Source organism: Lithobates pipiens, unplaced genomic scaffold (assembly GCF_037356315.1).
Source record: "Lithobates pipiens isolate NorthernLeopardFrog02 unplaced genomic scaffold, aLitPip1_a1.2 Scaffold_8, whole genome shotgun sequence".
NCBI lineage: Eukaryota > Metazoa > Chordata > Amphibia > Anura > Ranidae > Lithobates > Lithobates pipiens.
The window spans coordinates 324,149,704-324,175,862 of NW_027507903.1; positions in this window are offsets into that span (position 1 = coordinate 324,149,704).

Consider the following 26,159-nt stretch of genomic DNA (forward strand, 5'->3'; position numbering starts at 1 on the left):
TGGGTGGAATAACGTTGGTAATTAACCTCACTGGATGGACGTTATCGCTACCTGATAGAGGGTTTTATATATTTTAATTTGTATTTTTGTGATTATGTTTTTTATGGATTTTTAATAAATGAATTTTTGGATGTTAAAAAAAACACTACACTATGGGAGCTGATTTTAGTTTTTTCTGAGGATCCATCAGAGCATACCTTTACAAATATATACAAGCATACAAATTTAAAGGGGAAACCCCCACGACTGCAAAGACCCCTTAGAGCAGTGATGGCGAACCTTGGCACCCCAGATGTTTTGAAACTACATTTCCCATGATGCTCCTGCATTCTGCAGTGTAGTTGAGCATCATGGGAAATGTAGTTCCAAAACATCTGGGGTGCCAAGGTTCACCATCACTGCCTTAGAGTCTACGGAGTGGAGAGAGAAGGGGAAGGAGCCGAGCAGATCCAGCTGGATACAGAGGGATTACATGCATTTAACCCCTGTAGGGGTGCGAGGATCCAGTGAGTAGGGACCCGTGAGGGGGAGCACACAAGTCACTGGAATTTCTGTTCAAGCACTAAAAGTCACCTTTATTTATTTATTTTTTTCTGGACTTCCTTTATATAAAACTTTTTTGTGTTGGTTTGCACGTTTTTGCACTTTTTTGCACTTTAATACAGCCTTTTTTTTGTATTTATTTGAATATAACTGATACATGGACATTTGGTTTTCTCATATATATATATATATATATATATATATATATATATATATATATATATATATATGTATTTATTTTAAATGGAGTTACAGGAATTATTATTATTATTTCACATTAATATTTACTGTCTATGGAGTAATCTTGGCAGTGTATTATGATCACAGGCATAATTGTACACGATTAACATATATGCATAGCATGGTACCTGTTGGGTGCATTAATTGTTCAACATAGGGACTTAATCATGCTGTTACTAGTGGATTACCTAATGGTGAACCATTAGCCTACTCTTACTGTGCATATTGCATATATGTTTTTTTGGTTTTTGGACACTACAGGTTTAGTATATATCATTATATGAGTTGTTGTTTGCACTTAGGGGTGTGCTGTTTAAGTCTGTGCACTTTTGTAGCATATTAACACAATTTTTTTGGTAATATATTTTAAGTAAGGGATCTTGATGTATGCCCTCTGAATCTTGGGGGATCCATCAGTGACTGAATACTTCCAACCCTTTCCCTTTCCCCCTCCCTTCAACCTCTTCTGTTTTTTATTAACGGTTGAGAGGACTTTGGGGAGAGTTGTCACTGGAAGGAGTCTCTCTTAATTATATGTTATTTATAAGCACTATTAAGGTAGCACCATTCACCCTACTTTCTTATATAATTTTTACATCTTCAGTCCTCTAGGGGGGGTATAGATCTAAGGGAGGCAGCAACCGGTTAATTTAATCTAAGCGCGACCTTGTACAACATAATTTTTGTAGATGTGGCATTCGTTATTTCAGATAAATTGTAACTTCGGATAAATTCATACTCGTTACGTTCACTAACAGACAAATTTGAAAGGGAATTCCAATACCTATAATTTAATAGTTAGTTATTATTTAGAATTAAACAGATTTTCTTTCTTTTTTTCTGATTTTTGAATCTTAGAATTTTTGAATTTCCGAATTTCCGAAAATTCTGAATTACGAAAGTCCGAAAATCGGAAATCTGAAATTCGAAAATCCTAAAAATTAGAAATTCGGAAATTCTTAATTTCGGATTTTCCTAAATTTGGACATTTTGGAAATTCATAATTTCGCAAATATTGAAATTCGGAAATTTCAGAAATTGAAAAATTCGGAAATTCTGAGATTTGGAATTAACGAATTTGTCAAAATTTGTTAAAAAACTAATTCGGAACTAAACAAATTGCTTATGTCTACAGTCAACTCATTATGGATAATAAAGGGTATTACCCAGATTTCAGAACATCATATGGGGAAGAATCCAACGTAAACTTTATTATTCGAAAATATCAGACACTTGGTGTCCAAAACACAATATCAGCCTAATGCGTAACTGCGACAGAAATGCAGATACTGAACATAAAGGACATTTCAAAGTCTGCCAGTAAGGCAGACAAAATAGTCACCGTGGGGGTCCCAAACAGTTGTGGGCCCAGAGGGCCGACTATTGCGTTGTGGTTGTCTATCCTGAGGAAGAAAGAAAGAGAGAAGTATGAAGGTTAAAGTGAACCATAGCAGAGGGGGGATGTGTGAGAGAAGGGAATCAAGATGGAGAGTGGAAGGAAAAATAGAGAGGAGTTGTGGGGAGGGGTGTCTATCACCAGGGGGGACTGGGTCCTCAAGAAGGTGTTTTTTGGAGCAGCATCATGTGTTCACCTGAAGGCAGTTACGGACGTAAAAGTGAATTTTCAAAGTTAGAGGGCAAATACTGCTCAACCTAAGGGCTCCAGAGTTTTTCAAATTCGGATACTTTGTCTGGCAGCAGAGTTTCTATTTTGGCGTGGATCAGAGCTTGTGTTACTCTGTTTTGGGTAGCCAGTATACATAGGGTAGGTGATTTCCATGCAATCTCCTATTGTTTGTTTGTCCGCAGTTGTTTTGCATGACAATACAATTACTGAACCTGTAGCCATAAAGTATAGGCAAAGATATTTTCTTGTTCAAACAGTTTATTGATTTGCAGAAATAGGCAAAAATATAGAAAAACATGTCACAGGTAGACAACAAAACATAATGTGAAAGGTACAACAGAAACTTTATTATTTGAAAATATTGGACACTTGGCGTCCAAAACACAATATCAGCCTAATGCGTACTGTAGCTGTGACAGAAATGCAGATACTGAACACAAAGAACATTTCAAAGTCTGCCGGTGAGGCAGAAAAAAGAGGGACCATGGGGGTGCCCAGAGGACCGACTTTTGCATGGTGAGTGTCTATCCTGAGTAAGAAAGAAATTGAGAAGTATGAAGGTTAAAGCAGAGGGGGGGATGTGTGAGAGAAGGGAGTCAAGATGGAGAGTGGAGGGAAAGATAGAGAGGAGTTGTGGGGAGGGGTGTCTATCAGTAGATGCCCATCCATAGGGGGCACCTGGGCATCGCCACCCCTCCCATGTAGTAAAAAAAAAATACAAAAAAAGTAAAAAAATAAAAATACATTTTTTTTTTTAAACATGTCCCTTTAAGAATTTTTTTTTACATTTCCCTCCCTATGTGCACTGGCGCCAGGGGGCGCAGTGCAATATAGGAAGCACCACGTCTATGCAGTCACAAGATTGCAGACGAGGCACTTCATTTGGCCAAAAAAAGAGCGCTCAGTGGCGCAGCCGATCACGCCACAGCTTCCAGCGTGATCAACTGGCTGAGCAAGTGCATAGACTTGCACTTTGAGTGAGCGGTGGGCAGTGCTTCTGATGTCACTCAAGGAAGGGACGTTGGCACTGCACTTCTCTGTTCTGCCCGCCTGAGAGGATCAGGTAAGGGGCTGCCACATTGCAGCTTACAAATTCTTGATTATTTATTCAGCGCTGCCGCCAGTACCCCCTCCACATCCACAGGGTTACTAGTGTGGTGGACACACTCAGCAGCATACCCCAACCCCCACCCCCCTGCTAAACAAGATTTAAAGAAAAAGTGTTATCGGTGGCCGGCAGCATACACCCCCCCAAAGAAGCTTTAAACAAAAAAAGGGTTATTAATAATAACCCTTTTTTTAAATCTTGTCTAAGGGGGGGTATGCTGCCAACCACCAATAATAACCCTTATTTTTAAAATCTTGTTTAGCGCGGGGGGGGGGGGGGGTTAATGCTGCCGACCACCGATATCAACCTTTTTTTTAAATCTTGTTTGGGGGGGCAGGTATGGTGTTTAATGCTGCCGACCACCGATAATAACCCTTTTTTTTAAATCTTGTTCGGGGGGGTATGCTGCCGATAATAACTTATTATCGGTGTTTGGCAGCATACCCCCCAAACAAGATTAAAAAAAGGGTTATTATCGGTGGTCGGCAGCATACTCCCCCCAAACAAGATTTACAGGTTGTAGATATGTGCAATTTGCATGTTGTAGATATGTGCAATTTACAGGTTGTAGATATATGCTATCTACAGGTTGTAGATATGTGCGGTTTGCATGTTGTAGATATGTGCAATTTACAGGTTGTAGATATGTGCAATTTACAGAATGCGATTTACAGAATGCAGATATGTGCTATTCACAGGTTGTAGATATATGCTATCTACAGGTTGTAGATATGTGCGGTTTGCATGTTGTAGATATGTGCAATTTACAGGTTGTAGATATGTGCAATTTACAGAATGCGATTTACAGAATGCAGATATGTGCTATTCACAGGTTGTAGATATATGCGATTTGCAGGTTGTAGATATGTGCGATTTATAGGTTGTAGATATGTGCAATTTACAGGTTGTAGATATGTGCGATTTGCATGTTGTAGATATGTGCAATTAACAGGTTGTAGATATGTGCAATTTGCATGTTGTAGATATGTGCAATTTACAGGTTGTAGATATGTGCGATTTACAGGTTGTAGATATGTGCGATTTGCATGTTGTAGATATGTGCAATTTACAGGTTGTAGATATGTGCAATTTACAGAATGCGATTTACAGAATGCAGATATGTGCTATTTACAGGTTGTAGATATATGTGATTTGCAGGTTGTAGATATGTGCGATTTACAGGTTGTAGATATGTGCGATTTACAGGTTGTAGATATGTGCAATTTACAGGTTGTAGAAATGTAAGATTTGCATGTTGTAGATATGTGCAATTTACATGTTGTAGATATGTGCGATTTGCATGTTGTAGATATGTGCAATTTACAGGTTGTAGATATGTGCGATTTACAGAATGCAGATATGTGCGATTTACAGAATGTGATTTACAGGTTGTAGATATGTGCTATTTACAGGTTGTAGATATGTGCGATTTGCATGTTGTAGATATGTGCAATTTACAGGTTGTAGATATGTGTGATTTGCATGTTGTAGATATGTGCAATTTACAGGTTGTAGATATGTGCAATTTACAGGTTGTAGATATGTGCAATTTACAGGTGGTAGATATGTGCGATTTGCATGTTGTAGATATGTGCAATTTACAGGTTGTAGATATGTGAAATTTACAGAATGTAATTTACAGAATGCAGATATGTGCTATTTACAGGTTGTAGATATGTGCAATTTGCATGTCGTAGATATGTGCAATTTACAGGTTGTAATATGTGTGATTTCCATGTTGTAGATATGTGTGATTTACAGGTTGTAGATATGTGCGATTTGCAGGTTGTAATATGTGTGATTTCCATGTTGTAGATATGTGTGATTTACAGGTTGTAGATATGTGCGATTTGCATGTTGTAGATATGTGCAATTTACAGAAAGCAGATGTGTGATTTACAGAATGCAGATATGTGCAATTTACAGAATGTGATTTGCAGAATGCAGATATGTGCTATTTACAGGTTGTAGATATGTGCAATTTACAGGTTGTAGGTATGTGCGATTTGCATGTTGTAGATATGTGCAATTTACAGGTTGTAGATATGTGCGATTTACAGAATGTGATTTACAGAATGCAGATATGTGCTATTTACGGGTTGTAGATATGTGCAATTTACAGGTTGTAGATATGTGCAATTTACAGAATGCAGATGTGTGATTTACAGAATACAGATATGTGCGATTTACAGAATGTAGATATGTGCGATTTACATGTTGCAGAATGCAGATATGGGCAATTTACAGGTTGTAGATATGTGCTATTTACAGGTTGCAGATATGTGCGATTTACAGAATGCAGATATGTGCGATTTACAGAATGTGATTTACAGGTTGTAGATATGTGCTATTTACAGGTTGTAGATATGTGCGATTTGCATGTTGTAGATATGTGCAATTTACAGGTTGTAGATATGTGCGATTTGCATGTTGTAGATATGTGCAATTTACAGGTTGTAGATATGTGCAATTTGCATGTTGTAGATATGTGCAAATTACAGGTTGTAGATATGTGCGATTTACAGGTTGTAGATATGTGCGATTTGAATGTTGTAGATATGTGCAATTTACAGGTTGTAGATATGTGCAATTTACAGAATGAAGATGTGTGATTTACAGAATGCAGATATGTGTGATTTACAGAATGTGATTTACAGAATGCAGATATGTGCGATTTAAATGTTGCAGAATGCAGATATGGGCAATTTACAGGTTGCAGAATGCAGATATGTGCTATTTACAGGTTGCAGATATGTGCGATTTACAGAATGCAGATATGTGCGATTTACAGAATGTGATTTACAGAATGCAGATATGTGCGATTTACAGAATGCAGATGTGCAATTTACAGAATGCAGATGTGTGGGATTTACAGAATGCGATTTACAGAATGCAGATATGTGCGATTTACATGCTGCAGAATGCAGATATGTGCAATTTACAGGTTGCAGAATGCAGATATGTGCGATTTACAGAATGCGATTTACAGAATGCATATATGTGCGATTTACATGTTGCAGAATGCAGATATGTGCAATTTACAGATTGCAGAATGCAGTTATGTGCGATTTACAGAATGCAGATATGTGCGATTTACAGGTTGCAGAATGGAGTTATGTGCGATTTACAGAATGCAGATATGTGCAATTTACAGGTTGCAGAATGCAGTCATGTGCGATTTACAGAATGCAGATATGTGTGATTTACAGGTTGCAGAATGCAGATGTGTGTGATTTACAGGTTGCAGAATGCAGATATGTGTGATTTACAGGTTGCAGAATGCAAATATGTGCGATTTACAGGTTGCAGAAAATGTGCCTGATGTGGTTATACACAAGATGGGCACGATTCATCTGCTTTAGTAGAGCCATGTGTATAATGTGCAGCCTGGTATATGATATGCAGAGCCCAGTGTATAATGTGCAGCCTGGTATATGATGTTGATTTGATAAGGGGTGTGGCTTGTGACAAGTGGGATGGGTCAAACCTGAGGGGGCGTGGTCTTGCGCCCCCCATCCTAAAACTTCACCAGCCCCACTGGTGTCTATTCCCAGGGGGTCTGAGCCCTCAAGATGGTGTTTTGGGAGCAGAATCATGTGTTTGCCTGAGGGTAGTTACAGACGTAAAAGTGAGTGGTCGAAGTTAGAGGGCAAGTTGTGCTCAACCCACGGGCTCCAGAGTTTTCCAAATGTGGATACTTTGTCCAGCAGCACAGCTTCTATTTTGGCATGGATCAGAACTTGTGTTACTCTGCTTTGGGTAGCCAGTATACATAGGGTAGGGGATTTCCATGCTCTCGCTTTTGTTTGTTTGGCCACAATTGTTACTTGGAGGCATAATTTGAATTGACAGTGGGTAATAGAGGGTGGCCTCAGGTTCAAGGAAAAAACAGGGAGGGGGAGGCACCGACCTGAGTGTAGTATTAAAATGATGAATTTAATAGGATAACATTAAAAACACTTACAAGTTGATAGAAGATGCATCCAAGTCAAAGTAAAGTGCAGTCCTGGCATTCCACATGGCTCTGTGCGTCCCACCGCTGTTCCGGATAGCTGGAAAGGATTGGGCAGCTGGCTGGAATGGATCACAGTGTTTCTCCAGGAGCAAATGAACCAAGCAGCTCCACACAGACCAGCATGGACCATGGAACAAGAAGTGATGTCACCGGCATCTGATTGGACGTAGGCAAGGCTGGAATCTCATCAATTAGAGCTGCAGTAATGAAAGGCTACGTGCTTGGAGCTGACTTCTCCTTCTATTGGCCTGCTCATGTTCAAGAGTGCTATTGCGGGGTCTGGTGTCATGGAAATGTTAAAAAGTCTGCAAAGGAATGCGGAACACATCTAACCAGAAGGATTGTGCCACTGGGCATTCCCATCATATGTGACGGTGTGTGCCTGCAGAATTACAACACCGGAAGCAATGAAAAGGATATAAGAGAAGGCATTTGGATATCGAAGAGGGGATGGCAAAGATATTTTATTGTGGCTGTTACAGCAGGATGAAGCCACTGTTATCTATACACAACTAATGCAGAATTTTAATAGGTGCGATGTGATGTGCCCAAAAGCCAAAACCATTCCTCCTCTTTCTACTCCCCATAATCTGTCCAATTATTTTATTTTCCAGAGTACCTCATCTGCTATTGTTACAAATTTTTCCCAGAGTAGCTAATTCCAAGATCTCATGTTTTGGTATCAATACTTGTTACCTGATCGTTATTACTTCCAAAATACAGTAAAGTCACCTCTGTCCATTTTTCTCATAAAACTACAAATATAATAGGAGCCTGGGTTTGGGCCAAAACATGTCAGTAATAGCCCACTGCAATGATGGTAGGAAATAAAGTCAGTAACTATATCACAAAAGCCAGGTTGTCATTCAAGAATTTTTCCTTAATCCAATGGCAACATGGCCAATATGGTCAGGAAATAGTCCACCTACGGTATTTTAGCTATTTGCATTGTACTAAAATGCTCTCCTGGCCTTGGAATGGCAGCACAGCCTTCCTTAAATGTTACTACTTGATGGAATTCTACATGTGGATGCCCAATTGTCTTAATAAGCAATGTGAAATGCACACTGACTACATTAAGCAAAGCAGGAAGCATATACATCAGCATGCAAACCCACTAGCAAATGACCATTAAGATAAAAAAATAAAAAATAAAGGCAGATGATATGTCTCCCCTTTACAGATCTAATAAGCAAACAGAACACATAGACTATTTATAAATTACTATATTTTACTAATTCTATCTGCCATATTTAAATCACAAATATAGCAAAAATAGTTTTAACATATCAAGCAGCCTTGCCTTTTCTTTTCATTTTTTTAAATGATTTCATTTTTTGCAATTTAAACAAAATAAAGAGTCCCCAAATGTAATTCTGATTCAGGATTTCATAGTTACCATCTAGGTCAAGCCACAAAGAAAATAGTTTATTAAGTGAATTTGCAGCATGCTGAGAAATGCTTCATAAATAAATCATAAATTGCCTGCTCTACCATATCTTAAAAGCTTGAAGAAGGTACATATATTCACCCTAAATGTATTTATGAATTGTAATGCTGCCTCTTAAATCACTTGAAATGCAAACTAATATACAGTATGGAGCTAAAATAACATTTTAGCATGACCTAAGTTTTTTGGCAGGTTTTTGGGAAACCAGAAACAAAAAATATTTTTAATTCTACAGCATTATTCATTTATAGAGCTTTACATTGTTGAATTCATATTCACAGAGAAACAAACCACCAAATAACAGTATGTTTTTTCACTTTTCATGTGACAACACTGAAGAAATTAGTGTACAGCTTGTATAACAGTGTACATTTTCTTTCTCAACACACAGTCATTAATGTCTAAACCGCTGGCAATAAATTTTGTGTGGCCACCATTATTTTCTAGCACTGCCCTTTTGGGCATGGAGTTCACCAGAGTTTCACAAGTTGCCACTGGAGTCCTCTCCCACTCCTCCATGATGACATCACAAGACTGGTAGATATTAGAGACATTGTGTTTCTCCACCTTCCATTTGAGGATGCCCCAGAGATGCTCAATAGGGTTTAGGTCTGGAGACGTGGCCAGTCCATCACTGTTACCCTCAGATTCTTTAGCAAGGCAGTGGTCATCCTGGAGGTGTGTATGAGGTCATTACCATGCTGGAATACTGCCCTGCCGCCCAGTCTGTGGAGGGCTGCAGGGCAGTATTCAGTATGTCACAGTACATGTTGGCATTCATGGTTCCCTCGATGAACTGTAGCTCCCCAGTGCTGGCAGCAGTCATGCAGCCCCAGACCATGACACTCCCACCACCATGCACCGTGCAGGGTTCAGTGAGTTGGCTCCAGCTTGGTTGGCTCATGTTTTATCCTATAGTTTCCTCTCCACAGTCCACACACATCTGACTTCTCCCATTACCCCCATCCTGGCGGCACTACCACTCTTGACTCCTCTCCAGACTGCCCCAAGAAGACTGCAGACATGATATAAGACAAGAGATGGTCAGAGTTTGCAGACATGATACAAGAGATGGTTAGAGGCTGCGGGCATGATACAGTAGATGTCAGAGGCTTCAGACACAATACAAGAGATGGTCAGAGACTGCAGACATAATACAGGAGGTGTCAGAGGCTGCAGGCATGATACAAGAGATGGTCAGAGACTGCAGACATAGTACAGGAGGTGTCAGAGGCTGCAGGCATGATACAAGAGATGGTCAGAGACTGCAGGCATGGTACAAGAGATGGTCAGAGACTGCGGACATGATACAGGGGATGTTCAGAGACTGCAGACCTTATACAAGAGATGGTCAGAGACTGCGGACATGATACAAGTGATCAATGCAGCCTCACCAGTGCCCATCAAATGCAGCCTCATCAGTGCCCATCAAATGCAGCCTACCACTGCCCAATAAATGCAGCCTCAATGTGCCCATCAAATGCAGCCTCACTGTGCTCATCAATGCAGCCTCACTGTGCCCATCATTGCAGCCTCACTGTGCCCATGAAATGCAGCTTAATGGTGCCCATGAATACAGCCCCATTGTGCCCATCAATGCAGCTTTGCTGTGCCCATGAATGCAGCCTTACTGCCAATTAATCTAGCCTCACTATGCCCATGAATGCAGTCTCAATGTGCCTATGTATGCAGCCTCACTGTGCCCATCAATTGCAGCCTCAATGTACCCATGAATGCAGCCTCACTACCCATGAATCTAGCCTCACTGTGCCCATGTATGTAGCCTCACTGTGCCCATGAATGCAGTCTCACTGTGCGCATCAATTTCAGCCTCACCGTGTCCACCAATTGCAGCCTCACTGTGCCCATGTATGCAGCCTCACTGTGCCCATCAATTGCAGCCTCACTGTGCCCATAAATGCATCCTCATTGTGCCCATGTATGAAGCCTCACTGTGAGCATGTATGCAGCCTCACTGTGCCCATGTATGCAGTATCAATGTGCCCGTGCATTCAGCATCACTGCCCATGTATGCACCCTCACTCCTCATGTATGCAGCCTCACTGTGCCCATGAAAGCAACCTCATTGTCCCCATGTATGCAACCTGCCCATGTATGAAGCCTCACTATCCATGAATGCAGCCTCACTGCCCATATATGCAGCCTCATGGCCCATGTATATAGCCTCACTGTGCCCATGAATACAGCCTCACTGTGCCCATGTATGCAGCCTCACTGTGCCCATGTATGCAGCCTCATTGTGCCCATGTATGCAGCCTCACTGTGCCCATGAATGCAGCCTTGCTGCACTGCCCATGTATGCAGCATCACTGTGCCCATGTATGCAGCCTCACCGTACCCATGGATGCAGCCTAACTATGACCATGTATGCAGCCTCACTGTGCCCATGTATGCAGTCTCACTGTGGCCATGTATGTAGCCTCGCTGCCCATGTATGCAGCCTCACTGTGCCCATGTATGCATCCTCGCTGCCCATGTGTGCAGCCTCACTGCCCATCAATACAAATTCACCATTGCCTGAATCATACACACACAGCGAAGATCTCCTGCTGTGTGTCACAGAGCTGGGTCTGTGTTCGGCGCTGGCACGATGCTGTAATAAGGTCCCTCCTCCTAGTGTGATAGTCCTCTTTTTTAAAGCATCCTTACTTTACAGCATTTCTTCATACCTGCTTAAAACTTTTGCACAGTACTGTGTATTATCATTATAATTTTTTGTGTGTGTTGTTGCATTCAGTCTCATGTATAGAGTCTTCCAAGAATGCTGTCTACTCAGCAGAATGCATTTTAGGGCTTTTTCTACATACACATCACAAATGTGCTTAAGCCCCATACACACTATCAGATTTTCTGCAGATTTTTGTCTTCAGATTTACCAAAATCATGTAGTGCAAGGGCCTGCCTGGTTGCATACAAATTGAAACTCCTATGGTTTGACCTCATATTATATGGTTTTTGTAAATCTGAAGACAAAAATCAGCAGAAAATCTGATAGTGTGTGTGGGGCGTTACTCAGCTCAGACACAACTGTCTGTTTAAACAAAGGGAATACCTCTGTCTTGTCACAATCTCCAACTCTCAGACATCAGTCTTGCTCAGCAGCCTGTCTGTGTATACCAGAGAGGCCTGATCATTTTATTATTATACAGGCTGCATACATGGGCACAGAGAGGCTGCATACATGATGGGCACAGTGAGGCGTAATGCATATAGTCCTGGTGTGTCAGGTTTCAAGTCGCTTCTATATGTCAGAAAACAAGTTGCCCCCCCACTGACCCCCCCCCCCCCCCCAAAAAAAAATTGTCCCCAACAAAAGAAACAAGATATACCTGTGCTCAGATTCCAATATCTTGTACATGCATATAAACTGCCAGGTGCTAAAGGGGTGTAACTACACTAACAATACTGGGTGAATCCTCTGCACACTGCTATACCCTTTCTAGCAAACATTGCAATAAAACATACATACTGCAATACATGTTTAAGCTGGCCGACTGCATCAAAGTAATGCCTCTTTAGCCAGTCCTGCTTTGCTCTGCCACTGCAAATGACACTTTGGACGCAATGTCAGCATGGGGCAGACAGACACAAAATAAGGGAGAGCTGCAAGGTTTAGGTCTGACCACTGATGTAGTTGTCCAGCTTAAACATGTACAGGCAGTCCCTGAATTACGAACACCCGCGTTACAAACAACTTCTACTTACGAACAGACCTCAATGCCAGCCGCTTCTGCTCCATGCTGGTCCTGGATACCTCCGAGCAGCTATCTTGCAGAGCCGAACACATCCCACACTGCAGTACTACATGTACTGCATGGCCTAAAGAGCCCCAGATAGGGATGAGCCGAACACCCCCCGGTTCGGTTCGCACCAGAACTTTCGAACGGACCCCAAATTCGTACGAACTTTAGAACCCCATTGAAGTCTATGGGATTCGAACGTTCGAAATTAAAAGTGCTAATTTTAACGGCTAATATGCAAGATACTGTCCTAAAAAGGGTTTGGGGACCTGGCTCCTGCCCCAGGGGACATGGGTCAATGCCTAAAATGTTTTTAAAAATGGCCGTTTTGGCGGGAGCACTGATTTTAATGACGATTAAAGTGAAAAAAAAGTGAAATATTCCTTTAAATATGGTGCCTGGGGGGTGTCTGTAGTATGCTTGTGAAGTGCCACGTGTTTCCCGTGTTTAGAACCGTCCCTGTACAAAATTACATTAAACGGAAATAACATCATTTAAAACTGCTTGCGGTTTTAATGTTATATCTGGTTCCTGCAATATGGTTGAAAATCATTGAGAAAAATGGCATGGGTAGCCCTCCCTGCCCATTACCAGCCCCTTTGGGTCTTGTACGCATATTAAGGGGAACCCAGTACCCATATTAAAAAAAGGAAATGTGTGTGGCCCCCAGGCCCTATATACTCAGAACAGCAGTATACAGGCGGTGCAAACAAGACAGGGACTGTGTAGGTTTGTTGTGTTAAGTTGAATCTGTTTGTAATTTTCAACTGGTACATTTTTAAAGTGCAGCTCCAGTCAAAAAAACTATTTTTAAGCTTTTTGGAAAACATAGGGAAGGGTTATCACCCCTGTATAATTTGTTTTGTCGTCCATCTTTTTTCATCTGACTTGCTGTTGTCTCCTTCCGTTTGCAAGTAGGAGATGTTTGTAAGTTGGATGTTTGAAAGTAGGGGCCTGCCCTATATGCTCTGCAGAAATGGTGGAACAAGGTGTTGGTTTTGCCACAACATTGTAAGCCCTCAAAGTGACTCTTGGTGGGCGCTGGAGCGCCCTGCTGTGAACGATTATATCAAGAATTGTAATTACATGCCATTGTTGAACAGTGGTAGAAAAATTTACCTTTGGTGGTTGTGGTGCTGGTGCCACAACACTATAAGTCCTCACAGTTACTCTGGGTGGGCACAGGAACGGGCCCTCCTGTGAAATATTATATCAAGAATTGTAATTACATGTCCCTGTTAAACAGGGGCAGAAAAATTGGGCCTTAGGCACTGGTGCTGGTGCCACGACACTGCAACCTCTCCCATATACTCTAGTTCTATTGCAGGAATTAGCCCTGCTGCAAAGCATTGCATCAAAAATTGTAATTAAACGCCCCTGTTAAACAGGGGCAGAAAAATTGGGCTGATGGCATCACCCAGAACCAGAAATGTTCTTCCAACATATCAGCGGAGGACGAAGAGGATAGACAATCAACATAACAGGACAGTCACTCAGCATCAGCATAGGCAGTCTTGAAGGGATGTGATATTTCAAAAAAAAAATTTCGGTTACATCAGCTTCAGGTGCTTGGTAGCTGTGGGTGATCCAAGACTGATTCATCTTGATGAAGGTCAGTCGATCAACTGATTCGGTGGACAGGCGCACCCTGTGATCGGTAACAAAGCCACCAGCAGTACTGAAGGTGCGTTCCGAAAGAACGCTGGATGCAGGACAGGAGAGTAGCCAATTGCATACTGTGCAAGCTCTGGCCAGTGATCCATCCTCAAGACCCAGTAAGCCAGAGGATTTTCGGTGGGAAAGGTGTCCAAGTCTGACCTTGCCCCTAGGTATTCCTGCACAATGTAAATCAGACGCTGGCGATGGTTGCTGGAACTGATCATACCTTGGGGCTGCGGACTAAAAAATTGTCTGAAAGCATCAGTCAGACGGCCACCTTCTCCACCGCTCCTTCTGACCGATGTCTCAGCAACGCGTTGTCCAGGACCAGGAGTTTGTAACCTCCCAGTCTCTGGGAACGTGTGGCACAGACCTTTCTGCAAGGCCTCCCAGAGATGTCTCACCCTCTGCTCCCTCTGCGATGGCAAGATAAGGTCAGCAACCTTACCCTTGTACCGTGGATCAAGGAGAGTGGCCAGCCAGTAATGGTCCCTCTCCTTGATCCGAAGAATACGAGGATTCTTCCGCAGGCTTTGCAGGATCAGGGAGTCCATGCAGCGTAGGTTAGCTGAGGCATTCGGTCCGGAGTCCTCTGGGTCACTAAGGACAACATGATCCGCAGCTACCTCCTCCCAGCCACGAACAAGTCCACGTGTTTCTTGGGACTGTAAATCATCCCTACAAGACTGCTGCTGCTGCTGATGCTGAGTGCCAGCCTCCACCTCCATGCTGACACAATCATCCTCCTCCTCCTCTTCCTCCTCCTCATCCTCTTCCTGTGTGATGGGTGGCACAGCAGGAACACTGTCTGGATAAAGGGGGCCTTGAGAGGCAAGGAAGTCCTCCTCTTCCTGCCTCTGTTCTGCCACAAGTGCCCTGTCCATTATTCCACGCAGCGTATGCTCCAAGAGGTGGACAAGAGGTACAGTGTCACTGATGCATGCACTGTCACTGCTCACCATCCTTGTGGCCTCCTCAAACGGTGACAGGACAGTGCATGCATCCCTGATCATGCCCCACTGGCGTGGTGAGAAAAAACCAAGCTCCCCTGACCCTGTCCTCGTGCCGTAGTCGCACAGGTACTCATTGATGGCCCTCTGCTGCGTGTGCAGCCGCTGCAGCATGGCCAACGTTGAGTTCCACCTGGTGGGCATGTCACATATAAGGCGGTTCTTGGGCAGGTTCAACTCCTTTTGGAGCTCAGCCAGCCAAGCACAGGCATTAAATGATCGGCGGAAATGCACACAGACTTTCCTGGCCTGCTTCAGGACATCCTGTAAGCCCGGGTACCTGCCCAAGAACTGCTGCACCACCAGGTTAAGGATGTGAGCTACACAGGGCACATGGGTCAGTTGTCCCTGTCGGAGGGCGGAGAGGAGGTTGGTGCCATTGTCGCAAACCACCATTCCTGGCTTAAGCTGGCGTGGTGTCAACCACCTCTCGGCCTGCCCCTGCAGAGCTGACAAAACATCTGCCCCAGTGTGGCTCCTGTCCCCCAAACAAACCAGCGCAAGCACGGCATGGCATTGTTTTGCCTGCGTACTTGCGTAGCCCCTGGAACGCCTACGGAGCACCACTGGTTCTGAGGACAGAGCACTGGAAGAGGCCATGGAGGAAGAAGAAGAGGAGGGGGTGGAGGAGAGAGGTGTGTCACAACCAATAGTAGCATTTTGGAGGCGTGGTGACGGAACAACCTCCAACACTACTGCACCTTGTCCTGCATCCTTCCCAGCTGCCAGAAGAGTGACCCAATGGGCCGTGAAAGACAGGTAACGTCCCTGTCCATGCCTGCTGGACCATGAGTCAGCGGTAATATGCACATTACCTCTGACCGCCCTGTCCAGCGAGGCAAGGACATTGCCTTCCACATGCAGGTAGAGAGCCGGAATCGCCTTCCGTGAGAAAAAGTGGCGTTTGGGGACCTGCCACTGAGGAACCGCACATTGTACAAACTCACGGAAGGGGGCCGAGTCTACCAACTGAAAAGGCAGCAGTTGAAGTGCTAGCAATTTAGCCAAGCTAGCATTCAACCGCTGGGCATGTGGATGGCTGGGAGTGAACTTCTTTCGCCGGTCCAGCAGCTGGGGCAGGGACATTTGCCTGCTATAATCGGACGTGGGTGTACTGCTAGCAGAGTGCCCGCAAGCACTTGGCTGTGACACACCTAATTCTACACCTTCATTCCTCTCAGAGCAGGTTTCAGAGAGGACTGAAGGTCTAGTGGGGTTGGAGATCCCAGCTGATGAGGAGCAAGGAGAGGTCCGCTTTGTTCTTTGGTGTGGGTCTTTGAGGTACGCTTGCCAACGAGCTGCATGGCAGGTCAACATATGTCTGGTCAAGCATGTGGTGCCCAAGCGGCTGATGTTTTGGCCACGCGAGATACGCTTGAGACATATGTTGCAAATAGCAGCGGTGCGATCTGATGCACTCGTCTCAAAAAAGGCCCACACCAAAGAACTTTTAGAATAACGCGCAGAGGCAGCGCCCTGCACAGGCGGAGCTCTGCAGTGGGATTCAGTCGGTGTGCTGCCCCTAAGCTGACACAACACCCACTAAGCCCTGCAGATGGCTCTATTAGAGAACAGCAATAAAGGGTAGATACAGGTGTATATTGTGCTGGAGGCACACAACACCCACTAACTCCTGCAGATGCCTTTATTATAGAACACCAGAGATAAAGGGGTATACTGTAATGGAGTCACACAACACCCACTAAGCCCTGCAGATGGCTCTATTAGAGAACAGCAATAAAGGGTAGATACAGGTGTATATTGTGCTGGAGGCACACAACACCCACTAACTCCTGCAGATGCCTTTATTATAGAACACCAGAGATAAAGGGGTATACTGTAATGGAGGCACACAACACCCACTAAGCCCTGCAGATGGCTCTATTAGAGAACAGCAATAAAGGGTAGATACAGGTGTATATTGTGCTGGAGGCACAAAACACCCACTAACTCCTGCAGATGCCTTTATTATAGAACACCAGAGATAAAGGGGTATATACAGATGTATAATGTGCTGTGCTGGAGGCGCACACAACTTCCAATAACTCCTGCAGATGGCTCAAATAGAGAAGAGCTATGTAGGTGGATATAGCGGTCTGTACTGGGTACAGAGCACGCAGACAGCACGCACAAGCTCCTAACACTACTGACTGCAAGCTCTATTATAAAAGATAGATCACTAGCTATATAGGTGAGGTGAATATAGCGGTGTATACTGCGGTCAGGGCACGCAGACAACAACCACTACAGAAAATCAGACGATAACGATCGGTGTATACTGTGTTGAGTGTGGGGTGTGTACTACACAGCCTGAGCTATGATTGGCCACAGGCATCCTGCCTGTGGCCTATCATGGCTCTCCTCGCTGCTGGCGCCGTGATTGGCCAAGCATGCGGGGTCACAGTGCATGCTTGGCCAATCATGAGCCAGCAATGCACTGCGATGACGCAGTGCATTGTGGGCCGTGAGCGCCACACGAATTTGGAGCGAACGGCCCATAATGTTCGGAATTCGCCGAACGGGCGAACAGCCGATGTTCGAGTCGAACGTATGTTCGACTCGAACACGAAGCTCATCTCTAGCCCCAGATAACATAACTTCATGCTGTAAAGTGTCTGGAACATCCTGCACAGGCTGAGGTACACTTAAAAATGCACTGTTCCGGCTTACACACAAATTCCACTTAAGAACAAAACTAAACTGTGTTCATAACCCAGGGACCACCTGTATTGCAATATGTGTGAACTAAAGTTTGCTAGAAAGGGTATAGCAGTGTGCAGAGGGTTCATCCAGTATTTTTAGTGTTAACATGTGGTTACACCCCTTTAGCACCTGTTATCTTATATGCATACACAAGCTATTTGGATCTGAGCACAGGTATATATATATTTTTTTATATTGTATTGCACGTCAGTGGCCAGACCTAAACCTTGTAGCTCTCCTGCATTTTGTGTCTGTTTGCCCCATGTTGACATTGTGTCCACAGTGGTATTTAGGCTTGGTTCACACTGTTGTGATGCAGGAAACCCTGCAAATCCAATGCAGGTTCTGGCATTGCACCTGACTTGCAGGCAGTTCATACTGCCCTCTGCAAACCGCTGCGGGTGTCGGTTCACAGATCGCAGTGCGAACTGTGAGTTTGGACAGGAATCACATCTGATTCTGGTGCGGACAAAAAAAGGGTCCTGCATGAGATTTGTCCAAACAATTTGTATGGCTGAATTTGCATAGCACAGACATTGCATGTGATCTGCACAATAATGCGGTGCAAATCACATGCGATGTCTGGCATCGCACTAGTGTGAACTGGCCATTGCGGTGGAAGAGCAGAGTAGGCCTGACTCACATGTGTCCTGTGGAATCCTAGAGCTTTCATAGGCAGTGTCAAGATGGAGAGTGGAGGGCGAATGAGTAACACCTGAGGTTCTATTATTAAAAATTAAAAATACAGCAGTAATTAAATACCACCAAAAGAAAGCTATATTTGTGTGAAAAAATAATTAAAATTGTTTGGGTACAGTGCAGCATGACTGCGCAATTGTTTTTCAAAGTGCGGCAGCGCTGAAAGCTGAAAAATGCCTTGGGCAGGAATGAGATGTAAGTGCCCTGTATGCAAGTGGTTAAAATGATCCCAAGTCATGCAAATTTTTTTATATATTGCAGTTTGGACTCCAATTACATGCTCATTATTAAACTCATGCCTGAGTTCCTCTCACCTAAATCACTGTATGATTTGTTTATCATTTATTAGCCACTTAACAACCGTGTTATAGCCAAATGACAGCTACAGCGTGGCTCGATAACTCTGGGAGGGTGTACATTGACATCCTGCCAGAATTGCTTACCACATGAAAGCTTCATCAAACTAGCGTCATGTCCGGGTTCTCTCTCCCCTCTCTGTACTGATCGGTACCGTGTGAGTGGAGAGGGTGATCAGGTGCAGAAGCACTGTGGGCTGGATCTGTAGTGCCCACAGCACTGATTTGTGCCCATTGCTGCCTCATCCATCCATGCTCAGCCATCCCTATGTCATACTCATCCAGCCAGCCATCCATACTCAGCCATGCCTCTGTCATACTCATCCAGCCACCCATGCTCAGCCATCCCCATTGTTGGAATTCAACGTGAATTAATATCACATTTATGGATTTTCTACATATGTTTCCTATTGCCCAGATGAGCCATGCTGACACTTGGAGTCCCACAGTTTTAAAAGGTACAGAGGAATGTGGCCCCAAACAGAATCTGCAAGGGGTTTGTCTCCAGCCCACCTTGTGTGCTACACACTTCAAATAGATTGATGACAAAGAAGGCCCAGGGCGCATGGACGGCAATACTGCCACAGAGGCCAAGTATGGCAGGACAGTCAGTAATATAAGGAGGATTGTCATGTGAACACTGATTGGTCCAAAGCAAATGGGACTGGCAATGGGAGGTGGTTTGGATGATGTGTGGTTGTAAAAAGGGTTTGTTACAGAGAGCTCTTTCTCTGTTCGCTGCAAAGCCTTACCATGAGGCAGTGTCTCTGCCATCTCGAGGCCTTGCTCTGGGTGTTGGCTCGGGCCTAATCCATGTGGCCCAGACCCCTTTTATCATCCAGAACCAGCAGATGAAAACATGTGTGATAAGTATCTTTGATATTTCATTGTTGTTATATGCTCGGTATATATACTGTGCTGTGTAGTGTGTGATGTTAGTACATTCCTATTTTCTTGGGAAATAAATGTAACTGGTTTACTAAGCAGAGGTGTTTGTTATATCATTGTGCTTATCAGACTTTTAATAGACTAACTAACTATAGGGACTAGACAAATTATGCTTCAGGTCCTTCAAAAGTGCAAGATGTAGTCATGAAATTATATATGCAATTTATGCTCCTAAAGCGCCTGAAGGTGCTCCCTCAAAGTTGGGCCTCTGTATGTGGCCACACTGTGTAAAAGTCTCACACATGTGGTATCCCCATACTCAGGAGGAGTAGCAGAATGTGTTTTAGGGTAAAATGTGTGGTATGCATATGCTGTGTGTGAGAAATAACCTGCTAATATGACAATTTTGTGAAAAAATTAAAATAAAATTATCTTGATTTTGCAAAGAATTGTGGGAAAAAAATACAACTTCAAAAAACTCACCATGCCTCTTACTAAATAACTTTGAATGTCTACTTTCCAAAAAGGGGTCATTTGGGGGATATTTGTACTTTCCTGGTTTGTTAGGGTCTCAAGAAATGAGATAAGCCATCAGTACTTCAGGTATGATCAATTTTCAGAGATTGGCACTATAGCTTGTGGACTCTAGAATTTTCACAAAGACCTAATATACACCAATTTGGGTTATGTTTAGCTAAGATATTTATGAAGAAAAAGGGCTAATTTGCAAAATTTTATAACAGAAACTAAGAAAAATGCATTTAAAAAAAAAAAAGAATTTTCAGTCTTTTTTCTTTTATAGCGCAAAAAATAGAAATAAAATAGCAGTGATTAAATACCACCAAAATAAATCTTTGTATGAAAAAAAAAGGACAAAAATTTTAATGGGTACAGTGTTGCATGACTATGTAATTGTCATTCAAAATGTCAGAGCACCGAAAGCTGAAAATTGGTCTGGTTAGGAAGAGGGTTTAAGTGCTCAGTGGGTAAGTGGTTAAAGACAACATTACGTTATATACTATAATACAGGACAGTAAGTGGTCTGGTAAGGTGTTCTGCTCTTGATAACAACAAAGTCTGGGGATTCTGCTTTTGATACCTTTCACAGACTGAAATGTCAGCTTGTTCAGGTGATGCAATGAGTCTAAAAATGACAGTATGTCCACGAGATAAATAATTAAAAACTAATATGTCAAACAAAACTCAAATATTTTGGTCAAATGTGAAACACTTACAAAAGTTGCTAATAGCACACAGTTAAAGCGGGAGTCCGCCGGGACTCCGCGTTTTTTTTTTTTTTTTTAAAAGCCAGCAGCTACAAATACTGCAGCTGCTGACTTTTAAAATAGTGACACTTACCTGTCCAGCGCGCCCGCGATGTCGGCACCCGAAGCCGATCTCTAGATCGTCTTGTCGGGTGCTGCCGCCGCCATCTTGGGTATGGGAATCAGGAAATGGAGCCTTTCGGCTTCATTTCCCGGTTCCCTACTGCACATGCGCGAATCGCGCTGCGCAATAAGGATGGTCCCCGCTGCCTCTGGGATCTGTGTGTTTCCCAGCAGGCAGCGGGGCACTTGCGGAAAGGGGCGGGCACTTGCGGAAAGGGGCGTAATCTACGCCCCTTTCCGCAGAGAGCTATCCCAGAAGTGGGTGCAGAATACCTGTACTGTACAGGTATCTGCACCCCCCTCCCCCCTGAAAGGTGCCAATTGTGGCGCCGGAGGGGGGGGGGTTCCAATGAGCGGAGGTCCACTTTAGGGTGGACCTCCGCTTTAATGGTGATACACAGTCAACAGTAGCTTGCCCAAATCTATACATAATTGTGTCAAAACAGCAGATTAGAGATGCTCTGTCTTTGATCTGCTTTGGCTGAGTATAGAGTAGGCATTAGGGCTCTACTCTAATGTCTCTATAAATAACACCTGTTACCAGAAAATTACTATCACATAGAGGGGTCTGTCAGCCCCCTTGAGATTGCAATACAGTTAAGTAAGTTAACTGTTTAAAAAATAAAATAAATCAGAAAGCCAGCAACTGGACTCTAAAATTATGAACATTTTTGTTAAATTTCTAATATCAGACTTTATATTGTTCTGGGTTCAAATTAAAATTGCCTACCCCTGGGTCTTAAAGTGGTTGTACACCCTGTACAACCACTTTTGCCTACAGGTAAGCCTATATTGAGGCTTACCTGTAGGTGCTGGAAATATCTCCTAAACCTCCATGGTTTAGGAGATATTTACACAAAAGCTGTGCACCGATGCCTACTGTGCATGTGTCAATGTCTATGGCACATGCGCACTTTAGAAAGGGCACATCGTGCCCTTTCTAATAGGGGCCATGCCGTGACTGGCAACAAGTTGAAGATAGAGGCTTGGAGACACTAGATCCTCATGGAGGAAGAAGACTGGTCACCGGAGGTGTTCAGCGGGAGCTAAGCAGGTATGTGGAAACTGCACATCAGGAACAGGCAAGGTTTGCAACTGGCTGGCAATGAGGTACAGGAACGGAAGGCAGGTTCATAGTCAAGGACAGGCAGAGGTCTGGCAACGTGCTGGCAGCGAGATACAAAGTCAGGAAGCAAGCCGAAGTGGAGAATCCAAGCCGAGGTCAGTATAGTAAATCCAGGTAAGTAGTAAGCAGGGGTGATCCAGAAGAGTAGACAAGCAAGACGGGTAATCAGGAACAAGGTAACAGGAACAACAGCGGTCAGGTATCTCAGGAACGAGCTGAAGACGATCCAGCACTGGTATCAGGTAAGGACCCTGTTTATATGTGGTGACATGTGTCAGGATTGGTGGATGTGGTCGTGCGTGTGTGAGTACGTACACACATTCGGTTTGGGGCGCGAGTGCGCCCACGTGTTCGTATTGGCGTATTCATTGCGGAACTCATTCGCCTCTGATGGGGACACCGCGCATGGCCCTTGGAATGAAAATAAGCTGCTGCTATACGGGGACGGACATTCACACGGTGAGTTCCCTGACAGGAACTCTAATCTTTGGGAGGTGTGTGCCTGGGAGACCCATAGAGTGGTCTTGCTTTGGATTCAAGTCCATATCTCCGCAAAACACACAGATTCTGGGACCTGGGGAATCCATATACATATTGGGGGTCTCTATGCCTCAAACCAAGCAGCAATGACTGCTTTAGACTGTGAGATTCAGAGCAGATGTTAATATAATTAACTCAAGCAACCCGATGTTAGGGGTCGTCTGATATCATCTATTTAAGGTGTTATGTGTTAAGTGTCTTTCTCCCATTGTGTCCACTTTACCTTGTTATGGAACCACTGTGGGATGTTATGTGTTTATGCTTATAATAAAGTGTAAAGTACTTTGTATTACAGGTTGTGGGCACCAGACTGTCTGAGTGGCTAAATGGTAATTTGTTCATGTTAATTAAATCACTGTCAGTTATCAGTTGCTAGATGTGGATTAGCATTAGGTGTATGTTGGCTGTTTCGTAGCTTAGTTAATTATATTCCTGTTTACAGTTTGTATTGTTAGGGTAATGTGATCAGGCCATACCTTGGGTTGTGTGGTATATAAATTCTGTGTGAGTTTTCGATAAAGAGTTCCAGTTTGCATCTAAGCTATTGTCAGCTAGTCTTGGATGGTTCCTATGTCCAGGCGGGTGGAAGCTATATCATGACGCAAGCATCCAAGCTGGGGGCTGAACGGTTCCGTTACACTAAGCTAAACTGAACAAATTTTCATAGGCTTGTTTAGGCTTAGAAAAACACTTTAAGCCCACACAATTGTATAAAGTTATTTGATACAGATATGTTCCGTAAATATGCTTAGCCATCATGACATTTATTTACCTATATTTAGAAAGTAAACATGGATATTGAAACTATTATAATCCCAGTAAGACCCAAAATATGACCAATACTCAAAGGCTTTCAACCCAAACACTTAAAGCAAATGAGCAAATGTTTTGTTGCACATGTTGCTGTAATTTCAAAAAGGTTTATCACTTTCTTTTTAAATGTTCTGCTGACAAAAAATGATGAACACGATGTACTTGGGTTTTGTGAGAGCAGGGTGAGCTAACATTAGGTACGTTTTACCAAATCTGAACCCTACTGAAAAAAAAATGCAAACCGAATCTCTAAAAATCAAGTTTTTGACAAGTCTTTTATTTAAAAAAAAAAATCCCATGATGTAAATCCATGGTCAATTAAATCATCCAGTGATATAGATCACGGCAAACTACACCAGTCAAAAAAACTTAAAACGATAATGGCCACATACCAAAACTTTCTAAGCTCCTATATTGGACTACACCAGCAGTGTAAGGGAAGGAAATAATGTCAACATAACTTCCCAGATATGGCCATGGCCATATTTGATTACAGTTATTTCCCAAATATAGCCATGTGCATTGATGTCAAATCCCCCCCCCCCCCATACCGGCCATGCAAGTTAATGGGCTGATTGTTGTCAGTGGTAACTAATGACTTAGTGGGTGTAGGCAGCAGCTATGTCCATAGCAACCACTGACAACATGAAGCTGTTATGTTCATCCACTCTGAATGCTCTAAGTGTTCAGAAAAACATCCAAACAGTGAATGATTGGTCTGAACACTCTGCTCATCCCGACTTTCAATGAAATCACTGTTCACAGATTCTTCCTTACACAGGGTTATCACAGTATTGTCATCCTTTCCTGCACACTCCTAATTTTTGAACTACATGCTGCTATGCCAATGCACTGTGTGATTGTGTACAAATATGCTTATAGGAGTAGCCTTCTATATTTACAGATCAGATTTGAAAGAAAATCCCCTTATGGGAATACAGAAAAGAAATGGAGCAGTGATAAAGGAGAGCGATGGGATGCTTTTTTTCTCAGAGAATAGGTGCAGGAACTCTGACCTTCATCCTTTGTTTCTCCGCCCTACCCACCCCTGAGCACTGTTCCTTGGTTCCACCTCCTACCAGCCTCCCTGTACCACCCATTTTAGAGAATACATAACCAAATATAATTTTGCTACTAAGTGATTTGCATGGAATTTGTTAATAATAACAAAGAAAGACAGTAAAATAGATCCCCTGTAGTGAGCAACAATAGACCCTAACCTAGCAACAGTAGACTCTTCCAGCAATGATAGAACTTACCCCAGCAAAAATAGAGTCTCCACACAACAAAATGCCACCCCAGCAACAATAGACCCCTGGCAGCAAAAACAGATGTCCCAGCAGACTGCATCAATAGAACCTCCAGACCCTCAAGGAGGCAACAACAATAGACCTCTCCCTCAACAGTAGATCCCTCCCAGTAACAATTTCTCCCCCTAAAAACATAAGACCCCTCCCACTAGCAACAATAGACCTATCCAGCAACAAGAGACCTCCATGCAAAAATAGATCCAAAGATCCCCACCAGTGACATTAGATCTCCCAGGAGCAAGCATCAATAAACCCTCCAGCACACCCCAGTAGTCCTTGCCATTGCATACATTCATTGCTGGAGGTGCCGAAACTGAGTTCCCCCACGTTTCATATTATGTATATTTTCATAGATACTAAACCAAAGCCATCTTGTTTAAAGGAGTTCTTCTTTTAAGAGGTTACATTAAGTTCATAGCTTATGAATAGACAAAGTTATTTTCTGTCTCACAAGGAATTGTTTTTTTTCTGTTTCACTAGGAGTCTAGTTGTGCCATCTCCCAGGTTATAATTCAAATATTTAGACACTTAGTAATATAAACATGATAAGAAAATGGTTAGAGGTTCTTGTGTTTACATGAGCACTGGAATCATCTTTGCATGAATGAAACCAGAGGGCTTATTCACAATTCCTATTGTATTATGTATTTTAAATAATGTTTTTCTTTCATAATATGGTAATAATACATCTGTATTAGTTATTCACACATAAACCTATTTGCGACATATACAGTATTATTATAAGGTTGCAAATATGGTATCCTATTTAATGGGAATGTTCATGAATAACTGTTAAGCTATCGTTAGATTGATGACTTCACTTTCATGGCATTTACAACCCAACTAATGATGTGAGGTAAATTTCTCAATCCATATATTTAAGCTAACGCCAGTGTGTCTGGGGATAGTGACACTTGATTGTC